This window comes from Rhincodon typus, chromosome 12 (genome assembly GCF_021869965.1).
Source record: "Rhincodon typus isolate 14 chromosome 12, sRhiTyp1.1, whole genome shotgun sequence".
NCBI classification, from domain to species: domain Eukaryota; kingdom Metazoa; phylum Chordata; class Chondrichthyes; order Orectolobiformes; family Rhincodontidae; genus Rhincodon; species Rhincodon typus.
The window spans coordinates 23,554,960-23,567,265 of record NC_063343.1 but is presented as its reverse complement, the minus strand read 5'-3'; positions in this window follow the sequence as shown (position 1 = coordinate 23,567,265).

Sequence of the window (12,306 nt, the reverse complement as noted above, 5' to 3'; positions counted from 1 at the left end):
AGCCTGGGCAAACCTGTGTTGAATTCAAAATGATTAAGCAAGTAATTTTGACAGTAGATAGGAGCATTGGAAGTTGATACCAAATATGAAATCCTTAGAGAGATCATTCCCTTGGAAGAGTTTAAAAACTCACCATCTCCTGTAATGATAACCCATTTGAAGACCAAAGATTTGCAAGAGAGGCAGCAGTAATGGTTCAGGATTATGAGCTGGTCCAAAGTTAGCACCACCCACCTCCATAAAATTCAGAAAGGGAAAAAAAAGAAGCTGGGGTAATGCGTGGACAGTTGGAATGCCTAGGAATCTCCTCCCTAGGTTAGAAAGGAAGATAGAGAGATTGGAGGTGAAAAATCAAAATGCCTATTTTAATGTATTCCTTTGTGACGAATTGAAAATCATTCATCCAGTATGAAGATGTTTAAAGGGAGACCCATGAGGTTTATAGGAGTTTGTAAGAGAGTCGAAAAGTGAACGCAAAAGGAAAATGCCATACTACAAATTATAGTACGAACAAAAGTCGAGATGTAACACTCTGCAAGTGCAGAAGAGGGAATTAGGGTGGATAAGAGATATGGATTTTTGTCCAAAGGAAAGATGATGCATATAGGTACATAATAATAAAATAGATAGAGGGTCTACTCAAAAACTTTTGCTGGAGAAGCATTTAGTTTTCCCTCTAGAATGTTCAACAAAAGCCAAAAGGAGTGTTTTGACATTGGAACTGGGGTATTATAGTCACATGTCCAATTTTCCCAATCCAGTCAAAGCAGGACTTGTTATCTGGGCCAGAGTTCAGACTAGTTCAGAAATTGCCTGTGGATTGAATTGATTTACTAATAAGGAATAATTTAGCATAATTAAAAGTTATAGCTTTGCTTATAACCAGGGAGGTTAAAGAGATGAAACAGTTGAAAGAACAGTTTTCATATATCATATGTAGTGGCTCAACAAAGTCCATCACTTAAGGCCACAGTATTACCACAAGTAGAGTTAAGGGCAACTGAAATTCTTTAGGCGTGAGGATAATTCAAAGGAAACACTTGTTATGTCTTCGTTAATTCAGGTTCAGAAAACAGATTGTGTTGAAAATTAAGTTAGCAGTCAGCTCAGATGAAAGTAGAGGCTAGAGGGCTATTATATTGAAAACAGTTCTGATGAGGAAGTGAAGACATTGTTATGGGCTTCCAAAAGAAGATTGTACTGCTTGCTGTTCATTAAGTAATGGTACTGCCCAGTTCTTGTAAAGAGATAGAGAGTGGCATATGAAATTCCTATGACAGGACATACAGGAGACATATATGGTAAAAGCAAGAACTGTTAAATATGTATTTTAGTTGGCCAAGATTTCAAAAGGATGTAGTACAAGTCTGTTGTACGTATTTTACATACCAAATCCTAAGAAAACTTCAAAATGTAATAGAACCAATACGATACCTGTATATCCTTATGGATATGACAAACCAATTTCCAAAAGTTAGTCCCTGAGAAACCTTTATAGCTAAAAGGTAGTGGAAAAGTTTTTTTTTTTAAAAAAAAGCTCATTATAGCCTATCATTAAACTGCAAATCTGATTGAGGTTCTAAGTTTGTGTCTAAATGATTTCCAAATTATCATTAGCAGTGTGGGTACAAAACAATTGAAGTGAACTGCATATGATCCACAAACACATGGTGTTTTAATGAGAGATACCATCAGACTCTTAAAAACAGGATTAAGGCATACTGTCATTAATACATTTCTTACCATTTGCTCCCAGAGATCCCCAAATGAATCTACTGGATTTAGTCCATTTGAATTGATCTATTGCCATGAGGTAATAGATCTATGTTAAAGACGGAGTAATGTAAAAGTTCTTCAGACAAAAAGACGAATACTGAATCTTGGTCTAGGTGTGCAGTAGCATGCAAGTTAGCACAAGAACATTTGAAAAGCAAGGCATTCACAAACAAAAATGAAAGAATGATCAGACAAACTTGCTACCCTAGAATTTTTCAAGCAGGAGACAAAATGTTGATATTGTTGGCTTTGCAAGTTGAACTTTTTGAAAGAAAAAAAGTCAGTGTCTATACTAACTATTATGTGAAGTGACTGATGAGATACTGATCCTAGGAAGAATCAGCCATGTCACAAATATGTTAAAACAATGTCATCACAGGGAAGACGATAAAGGGAGAAGGAAGTGTGTCAAGTGGTAAGAGGATGACTGAGACAGTAAGTATGAGGTAGTAGGAGGGTACGGTACTCAAAGTGAATCTCCAACAATTCAAGTAGCCAACAGAGAAATACTGGAGCAGTTAGATATTATGTTCTAATTTTTAGAGGAAGGACGACAGGAGGATCTAGTAAGACTACTTAAGATGTAAAAGGAAATCTATAAATAGGTACACGTGGATGCATTACATTAGCTAGCTATGATACGGATGTAGGAGAGTCAATCCTGATTAAACATACAGTAGTTATTGGTTGAACCCAGAAAAATAAGCTTAAGTAGAAACAAATTCAATACATGCTGGAAAAGCACTTGTTTGAACCTAGCCAAAGCAGCTGAAAACCACTAGTGTTGTTTCCTAAACCAGATGCATTAACTAGATTCTGCGTAGGCTAAAAAGTAAATGCAGTCACAAAAAAAAGAATCAGCCCCATTTAGAAGATTGTATCAATACAACATTCCTCATTTCTTCCTAATATTGATCTAAAGAAAGGTTAATAGCAAATGCCAAGAGTTAGAGATGTCTGTTTTTGTCACAACAAATGGGTTATACTATTGGTGCGTCATGCCATTATGCTTAAAAATACCGCAACTACATTCCAAAGACCTATGAGTCTAGGAATGGTCAGCAGAATGCCATATGGCCTGAAAGAATTTGAAGGCAATCTTGCTCCATTAACCTGCGTAGCCACCTCTGACTTTTCCCAAGCCTTCAAAAACGGTCACTAACGCTAATGAAGAGCTATATTCAACATGATAAAAAAGAAACAATAACTTATATTCTCCATAATCTGTGGGCATTTATTGAAATATTTATGACACAAAATGCGTAACTAAGTAGATGGAGTGTATTGTTTCAATCATTTCATGTAAAAATCATTCACATTGCTGGAAAAAGTGAAATGATCACCAACGCATTGTCCAAAGGATAAAATTACAGAACAAGTTAAAAGTTTTAAGAAATACTGGTAGAGATAGGATTGTATAAGTGTTTGAGGGGTTGGGGGGTGCAGGGAATGCTGTGGGAAGTGTGAAGGGAGGTGAATGGATGCAAGTCCTATTCTTTGTTATTTGTGTGTTATACACCTCATGATGAAATGCATTTTTCAAACGGGATTTCATCTCTTAAGGATGGTGGCATGTAAACACCATAAACACCATATCTGTTTGTTTCTTTACATTGGATTACAGACCAAAAAAGGAACAAGATACTGCTACAAATAAAGGACTGTGGAAGGTGCACTTTTCAGAGCAAGTCATTGGAACTCATTGTAAACTTCACATGGCATACAAGGAGAACAAGCCTGGATATAAATATTGGCTTGAAAGTAAGAGACAAAGGGTAGTGGAGGGTTGCTTTTTGGATAGGAGGCCTGTAGCCAGCAGTGTGCCACAAGGTACGCTGCTGTATCCACGCTTTTTGGTCATTTATATAAATGATTTGGATGTGAATATAGGAGGTATGGTTAATAAGTTTGCAGATGACACCAAAATTGGTGGTGTAGTGGACAACGAAGAAGGTTACCTCAGAGTACAACAGGATCTTGATCAGATGGACTGAGGAGTGGCAGACGCAGTTTAATCTCGATAAATGAGGTGCTATATTTTGGTAGGCAAATCAGGGCAGGACTTATACACTTATGGCAAGGTCCTGGGGAGTGTTGCCAAAGAAAGAGACCTTGGAGTGCAGGTTCATAGTTCCTTGAAGGTGGAGTTGCAGGTAGAAGGTGTCGAAGGTGGTATTTGGTACGCTTGCCTTTATTGGTCAGTGCATTGAGTATAGGTGTTGGGAGGTCATGTTGCGGCTGTACAGGACATTGGTTAGGCCACTATTGGAATACTGTGTGCAATTCTGATCTCCCTGCTATAGGAAGGATGTTGTGAAACTTGAAAGGATTCAGAAAAGATTTACAAGGATGTTGCTAGAGTTGGAGGGTTTGAGCTATAGGGACAGGCTGAATAAGCTGGGGCTATTTTCCCTAATCATTGGAGACTGAGGTAACAAGGTGTGGAGCTGGATGAACACAGGCCAGGCAGCATCAGAGGAGCGGGAAAGCTGACGTTTCGGGTCTGGACTCTTCTTCAGAAATCGGGGTGACTTTATAGAAGTTCATAAAATCATGAGGGACACATCAAGGTCTTTTCTCCAGGGTACTGGAGTCCAAAACTAGACGGCATAGGTTTAAACTGAGAGGGGAAAGATTTATAACGGACACAATGGGCTACTTTTTTCACAGAGGGTGGTGCGTGTATGGAATGAGCTGCCAGAGGAAGTGGAAGAGGCTGGTACAATTACTATATTTAAAAACGTACCTGGATGGGTATGTGAATAGGAAGGGATATGGGCAAAACGCTGTAAATGGGACTGGATTAATTTGGGATACCTGGTTGGCATGGACGAGTTGGATCGATGGGTCTGTTTCCGTGTTGTACATCTTTATCACTCTAAGTTGTGTTTCAACTTGTTGCTTTGTAGAAGCAGCCTGGGAAGATGTTTAAGAAGCCATGGCACTGTGGGTGTAAGAGCAATCAATACCCAGAAACTGAGTGCTGATTGTACAAATCAGATCAGGATCAGTTGAGAAGGTCAGGAGTCACCAGGATAACAACTGATTGTTCATCTTTATGGGTGAACAGAGAAAGTGGGTGAACAATACAGGGGCAGAAGACTCTGGACTGCAACAGAGGAAGAGTTTCTCACTCTCTCACTCCTGCTGTAGTGACATAACCAAAACCTGGAAGATAGCTAGCTATTCTCTCCCACCATTTGTTATGACACCTGACTTAATGACTGAAGAAGCCGAGTGCCAATTGTCCTCAGGCTGCAATAAAAAGACTGAAAGAAAATTTTGAAATAACAAAAACTTGGAGATGCGAAGGACTGGAGAAGCAAAACTAGAAAAGGGGGGCAAATCATCATATCGCATGGACTGGTGCTATTGAACCGAGTTTCCCCAGCACTTCTTTTTTCCACTGCAACATACATGACATAGAAAATAGGTAGGAAGGCAAGTGGTGAGAATGACAAAGTCTGCAGAGGAATATAGATAGGTTAAATTAGTGGTCAAAAACTTGTCAGATGGAAAGTGGTTAAGGAAAATGTGAGTTAATACACTTTGTATGGAAGAATAGAAGAGTTTAATTTTACTTTACTTAATTTTACAGAAAGCTGCAGCTAGAGGGATTTGGGAGTCCTCAACATCCAAATTCAGCAGGTAATAGGGAAGGCAAAAGGAACGTTGGCCCTTCCTTTAAAAGGAGATGAATAAAAAAAAGAAAAATCTTGCTAAAGTTATAGGCAACATGAATCAAACCACAGCTGAAACACTGTGAACAATTTTGCTCTCCTTATCGAAAGAAATATGTATTGGCATTGGAGGCAGTCCAGTAAAGATTCACTAGGTTAATCACCAGTGTGGGGGGGGTGATTTTCTTAGGAGGAGATATTGAATAGGTTTGGCCTTTACTCATTGGAGTTTAAAAGAATGAGGGAGACTGAATTGAAACATAGAATATTCTTCAGGACTTTATAGGGTAGATGCTGAGGGGTTGCTCTCCATGCTGGAGAGTCTAGGACCAGAAGACCTAATCTAGGAATGGGAGGTGACAAACTTAAGGCAGTTGAGAAGAATTTCTTCTCTCAGAGGTTAATAAGCCTATAGAGTTCTTTACCACAGAGGGCTATTGATGCTGGATCATTAAATATATTCAAGACTGAGAAAGTCAAATTTTTAAATCCAAGAGACAATCAAGGGTTTATGGGGAAAAAGGTAAACAAGTGGATTTCAGGACAATTAGATCAGCCGCAATCTCATTGAATGGCACAGCAGAATCAATGGGATGAATACCCTAAATCTGCTCCTATGTAAGAATATGTTTGATTGTTTGTTCATCTGTCTTTCTGTGTATATAGAGGTTTAAGAAAGGGGTTAGAGTTGAATCAGTAAAGTTGCATGTTGATAATTCAATTGTGTTTGCCCATGATTGGAATTGATGATTTTTGTGATAATAATAGGTTTGTGTCAACTGCAGAAACCTGGTCTGTATTTTCTATTAACTGGAGTTCATCAGACAGAAAAATGGAGGACTGTAAATTGTTTGACTAATTCTTTAACTTTTGTGATGACCCTGGGAGTAGGGGGTCAAATATCAGCATACTTTCCCAAATGGGTCATGACAAATGTGACTTTGACACTTGTATATTTAGATTATAAACCTTTTAAACAAGTTATGATTGTGTTGATGCTTCATTTTCAGCTCCGTGGCTTTTTTTAAATAAACTACTTAACAAATCCAATTTTTTTAATATTCACTTGTGGGATGTGGGCGTTGCTGGCTGATCAGTATTTATTGCCTGTGAGAAGGTGATGGGAGTTGCCTTCTTGAACCACTGCAGTCCATGTGCTGTAGGTTGACCATCAGTGCCGTAAGGGAGGAAATTTCAGGATTTTGACCCAGCAGCAATGAAGGAAGGGCAATATATTTCCAAGTAAGAATGGGGAGTGGCTGAGAGAGGAATTTGCAGATGGTGATGTTCCCATCTATCTACAGCCTTTGTCCTTCTAGATGGAAGTGGCCATGGATTTGGAAGCTGCTGTCTAAGGAGCCTTGGTGAATTTCTGTAGCACATCTTGTAGATAGCTACTACTGAACGTCAGTGGAGGAGGGAATGAGTGTTTTTGGATGTGGTGCCAAAATAAGTGGGCTGCTTTGTCCTGGATGGTGTCAAGTTTCTTGAGTGTTAGAACTGCACCCATCGAGACAATTGAGGAGTATTCCATCATACTCCTGATTTATGCCCAGTAGAGGGTGGACAGGCTTTGGGGAGTCAGGAGGTGAATTACTCACTATAAGGTTCCTAGCCTCTAACCTGTTCTCGTAGTCTTTTTTGTGGCATTATGTTTATGTGTTGAATCCAGTCGAGTTTCTTCTCAATAGTAACCCCAAGGATGTTGATAGTGGGGGATTCAGTGATTGGTAACACAAATGAATGTCAAGGGGCAGTGATTAGATTGTCTAATATTGGAGACGATCATTGTTTTGCATTTGTGCAGCACGAATGTTACTTGCCACTTGTCAGCCCAAACCCAGTCCAACCCAAGCCCAAGACTGAGCTGCATTCAAAATTGACAGCCCTGCAATGGGACACACACTCTCGAAAAATAATGGTCATCCTTCAGGTTTTCTACCTTAAAATCTAACTGACAGTTCCCAAAAGCATTTCCATAATGTAAAGAATGGCTAGTGATAAAAGATTCTAAATATTTTCAAAAGGAAGCGTTCCCCCACGCCCCCCCAACTTCACCCAAATGCTTGATATTCAATTACTTAAAAAAGTAATCGAAAGTTGCTGTGGAATTAGAATTCCCGGGAGTTAGGTTATCTTAAACAATCTGCCAAACTATCAGTTTTTAAAACAAGAGAAGATTATCATTATGATACAAAAGAGTGCTCCCCATTCACCCTTTTCCAATATATGCTGAAAATAGCAAGTATTGACTATGCTAAATTAAGTAAGGGTGTCATCTTGTCAAAGTTTTGAAGCTCTGGCATAGAGAAAAAAAAGAGGTGAGAGTGTCTTTCACTGCAAAAAGTGAAAATTTTGATTGTTGAAATATTTCCAAGAATTCAAATATTTTAATATCCATTTGTCAACAATGCAAAATTAATTTGAACTTGATATTAAAGCTACATTGTTACAAAAGTGCTGCATACAAATACTGTCCCCATCAAAAAGAAAGACTTGCATTTGTATAGCACCTTTTATATCCATAGAATGTTCCAAAGTGCTTTACAGCCAGTGAAGTACCTTTTCAAAATGTAGTCACTGTAAATATTGCCATGAAATATTTTACATCTACACAGAGTTGGACAAGGCAGGTTGAACAGATGGTATTAATCCCTAGGGACCATGTCTATGGCTTTTGAAGGTTGAGGTGGATGCATTGACCAAGTAGCACCAGGACTGACAGCCATGCCACCCACTGTCATCTCACTTCTGTGAAATCCATATCCCTAAAATGAGTACATACTAGTCTCCATACCACTGCCAGTCTCCCATTAACACCTCTATCAGCACTTTCTTCTTCCTACCACTGGCTGCAACACCCTCTTTTTATCTTGACATTTTCACATGTATTCCCTTAACATCTGCAAAGAAACTACCTACTTGGACTTCTGAAGAGGAGAGTACGGAGGCCTCGGAGAAAAAAAAAAATCAGCAAGGCTGTTTCCCGCACCTTTCACCAGCTCAGGTACCGACACCTCAGTGGGAAACTTCACCTTAGTTTCTGCAAATGTATCTGCTGAACTGACTGTGGCCCACTTCCTTGATCAATATAACTGGACAGTCTTGTATAAAATATGCCTAAAAATCTCCTTGATCACATTAGATCTACCCCCGGACTTGGTAATAAGAAGATGATACTCCCTGCATACAGAGGCACAAGCCCCTTGATTGAGGCCTTCAAACAGACACCTGACCATTGCCAATGCCCTTAACTTGTGTGGAGGCTGCTCTGGACTCACTGTGCAAGCACCCCCTGACTGACATGATTTCTCCAACATTTCAGCAAGGACTACCCCTCAAAGATTTGGATACACAGCTGCTTGCTTACTGCACATGGTGTTTTGTGTCTTTTCCACTACTGGCACACATGATGCATGTGTGAGATTGATGTAGCACAATGCCACACAGCAAGCTATGTGCTCCTAAGCTGAGTGCTGTGTGGCAACAGTGCTAAGTGCCAAGTCATGTGACTGTGCTAATTGGCAAGACAGGGATATTCTGGAAACCTGGGTTTGAATCCTGCTGTGGTATTTGGTGAAATTTGAATTTAACAAGAATCTAGAATCAAGAGTCTAATGATTAGAGTAAAAATGACAATTGCCAGAAAAAAACCATCTGACTCACTAATGTCCTTTAGGGAAGGAAATTGCCATCCGTACTTGGTCTTGCCTACATGCAACTCCAGACCGACACCAGTGTAGTTGACTTTCAACTCTGGGCAATTAGGGATGGGCAATAAATACTGGTCTGCGATGCCCACATTCTGTGAAGTTATTATTTTTAAAAATTAAAAATCGTATTTGTCCAGTTTGAAAACAAAAAATCCTTGGTTGAAGAAAATTAAACTATAACTCTCTGCCAAAACCACACCGCACAGGCAGAAATGACACTCAAATCAAGGAATGCTGAAAGTAGTCTTAGTCTTAAAATAGATGTCAATGCTATGTGGAACACATGTACAGCAGAAACCAATATGTCTCTCTTCTGAGCAGAATAGCATGCTTTGCCCTTAAGTTCCACAGGATAAATGAATGACCTCAAGAGTTAAGGCACCCTAGGTAGCAGTGAGTACAGTGTGATTGAATTTTACATCAAATTTGAAAAGGATTTTGTTAAAAGAAAAATTCTAACAGAAAAAGGAGGACCCGCCATCTATGGTTAACAAAAGAAAATATCAAACTTAAGAAAAAAGCGTATAATGATGTAAAAGTTGGCTGGTACATCAGACGATTGATCAGAAGGAGAAATGGCAAAGATAAGTCAAGAGGAAAGAATTAGAATGCTGGAGTATGCTAGTTTAGAATGTAAAAACAGATAGGAAGAGTTTTCTACAGTTATTTTAAAAGGGAATTGATCCCCTAGGGAGTGAGAATGGGGAGTTAACAGTAGATAATAAAAGGAAATGGCAGATGAAATGAACAAATTTGTTTGTCTTCATGATTGATGATACAAAAAAATCCATAATAGCTGTGAATCAGAAAGTTGAAGGGAGTGTAGAACTTAGCAAAATTACAATTGTGAGCAAATGAATGGATGGAGCTGCAGGCTGACAGGTCTATAGGTCTAGATGGATTTCTTCCTTGCTAATGAGGTAGCAGATGCATTGCTAATTTTCCAAAATTTCCTCAATTTCGGAAAAGTTCCACTGGACTGGAAAGAAGCAAATATAATCCTTCTATTTGGGGGTAGGATGGGAATAAAGAAAGAGGCAAAGAGGAAATTACAGGCCAGTTAGTGAGATGTCAGTCATGGGAAAAGGTATTAGAATCAAATCATTAAAATTGTAATGGCTGTGCATTTAGAAAAATTCAAGGCAAAAATTATAAAGAGCTAGTTGGATTTTCCCAAAGGGAAATTATGTTTAACCAATTTTTGGGAGTCCTTTGAAGGAGTAACATCACAGTGAATAAAAGGGGAGTCTGTAGACATAACATTCTTGGATTTCTAGAAGGCATTTGATTAAATGCTGCAGAGGATTTTTGTGGAAAAAAAGAGCTCATCCTGCAGGGGGTAATATATTGACATGAATAGATGTATTTCTGCAAGGCAACCATAGGATACACAAATGGGTCTTTGATTGATAGAATTTGACAAGTGGAGTCCTAAGGGGATCTGCATTGAGGCCTCAACTGTTCAAATATTCTTGTAAATGTAGAGGAGAGTGGGTTGTCTTAGGAGGATAGGTTAGACAGGTTAGGCTTGTTTCTACCAGGAGTTTAGGGGTAAAAAAAGTGAGGGGTGACTTGATTGAAGTACAAGAAGTCCTGAATGGTCTTGACAACATGGACATGGAAAGGATATTAAGCAGAAAATGCTGGAAGAACACACATCTGGCAACATCTCTGGAGGGAGAAACAGAATTGATGTTGAGAGCCCGGTATGACTACTCTTCAGGACTGAAGAACTGCCACTCTGAAGGATTTCTATCAAACTTGAAATATTAAGCAGGTCCTCTCTCCATAAATGCTGCCAGACCTGCTGAGCTCCTCCAGCATTTTTGGTTTGTTTCAGGTTCCAGCTTCTGCAGTATTTTGCTTTTTTTTAAAATGGAAAGGATGGTTCTTTTTGTGAGTGGGTCCAAAACTAAAGGGCAGTGTTTGAAAATGGGGGTTGCCTTTTCTGTACAGAGAAGGAGAAGATTTGGAGGGTTGAGAGATTTTAACTCTGCCTCAGAAAGCTGCAAAAGCGGGCTCATTGAATATTTAAGACCAAGCTAGACTGATTCTTGTTGGACAAGAGAAGCATGCATTAAACAGGAGTTAGATAGGAATTTGGAAATTGAAACAAATAAATTAGCTATGATCTTACTGAATGGTGGAGCAAACTCAAAGGTGCTAAATGATGTATTTTGGTTTGTAATTTGTATGTTCAATATGAGGAAACGCAACCAGCTCAGAAGCCAAATACCAATGAGAAATGCAACTTGACTCAAGAGGAAGGATTCAGAAAAATGTTCACTGAATCCAAGAAGAGAAATTATACTGATGTCAGACAACTCTACAACACCACAAAATCAGATGATGCCACTGATTTCACAGGCTTGGAGAATATTATTGCCTTCTCAATGCAGACATCTTCAAATTCTAATCATCTTATCTCCTTGGCAAAATAACCATTAATTTTAAAATCCTCATTTAAATGCCACTGATACATTCTGCTTAGAATGGATGGGAGAAGGATACAAACTGATGAAGATTGAGCACTGTTTGGGCTCACACCAGCTCTCAGCTAAGTCTCAGAGGGATGAGAACTGAGGAAATAAATTGAAAATTGATAGCACAAGATCCCTTTTTTTGAAAAGTCCAATAGATTCTGGAATGGGACATTAGACAGGGCATTGAAGATGTGAAAGTAGGATTGTTGATAGTATTTTGACTTGCCATGTCCTCCAGCTTTCATGTTCTAGCCCAAACTCCGGAACAAGATTAGTCTTGATCTCGATGACTTGACTCCACACTTGGAGTTTCTTTTACTTCTCAGATCATGCGTAAAAAGATTGTTTTCTTTTTCCCCTGCCTGCTGCCAAGAACCTATTTTTGACCACTTTTCTTATCATTTTCCCCCTTTCCTTCTTTTTAAAATATGCCATACAGCAGTAATGCTTATTTTTCCCTGCAGCACCCGTGTTGCGCAGGGACTCAAGGAAAACACTTTGTGTAAATAATTTTTTCAACTTTTCCATCACCATGAAAAACCCACATGGCCAGGGAACCAATGACAAGCAAATTCGATAAAGGGCAATGCTGATATGAAAAAAAGAGTTATTAGGGAGGATAGGGTTTAAATCAGAGGGGGAAAGTAAAGCTTC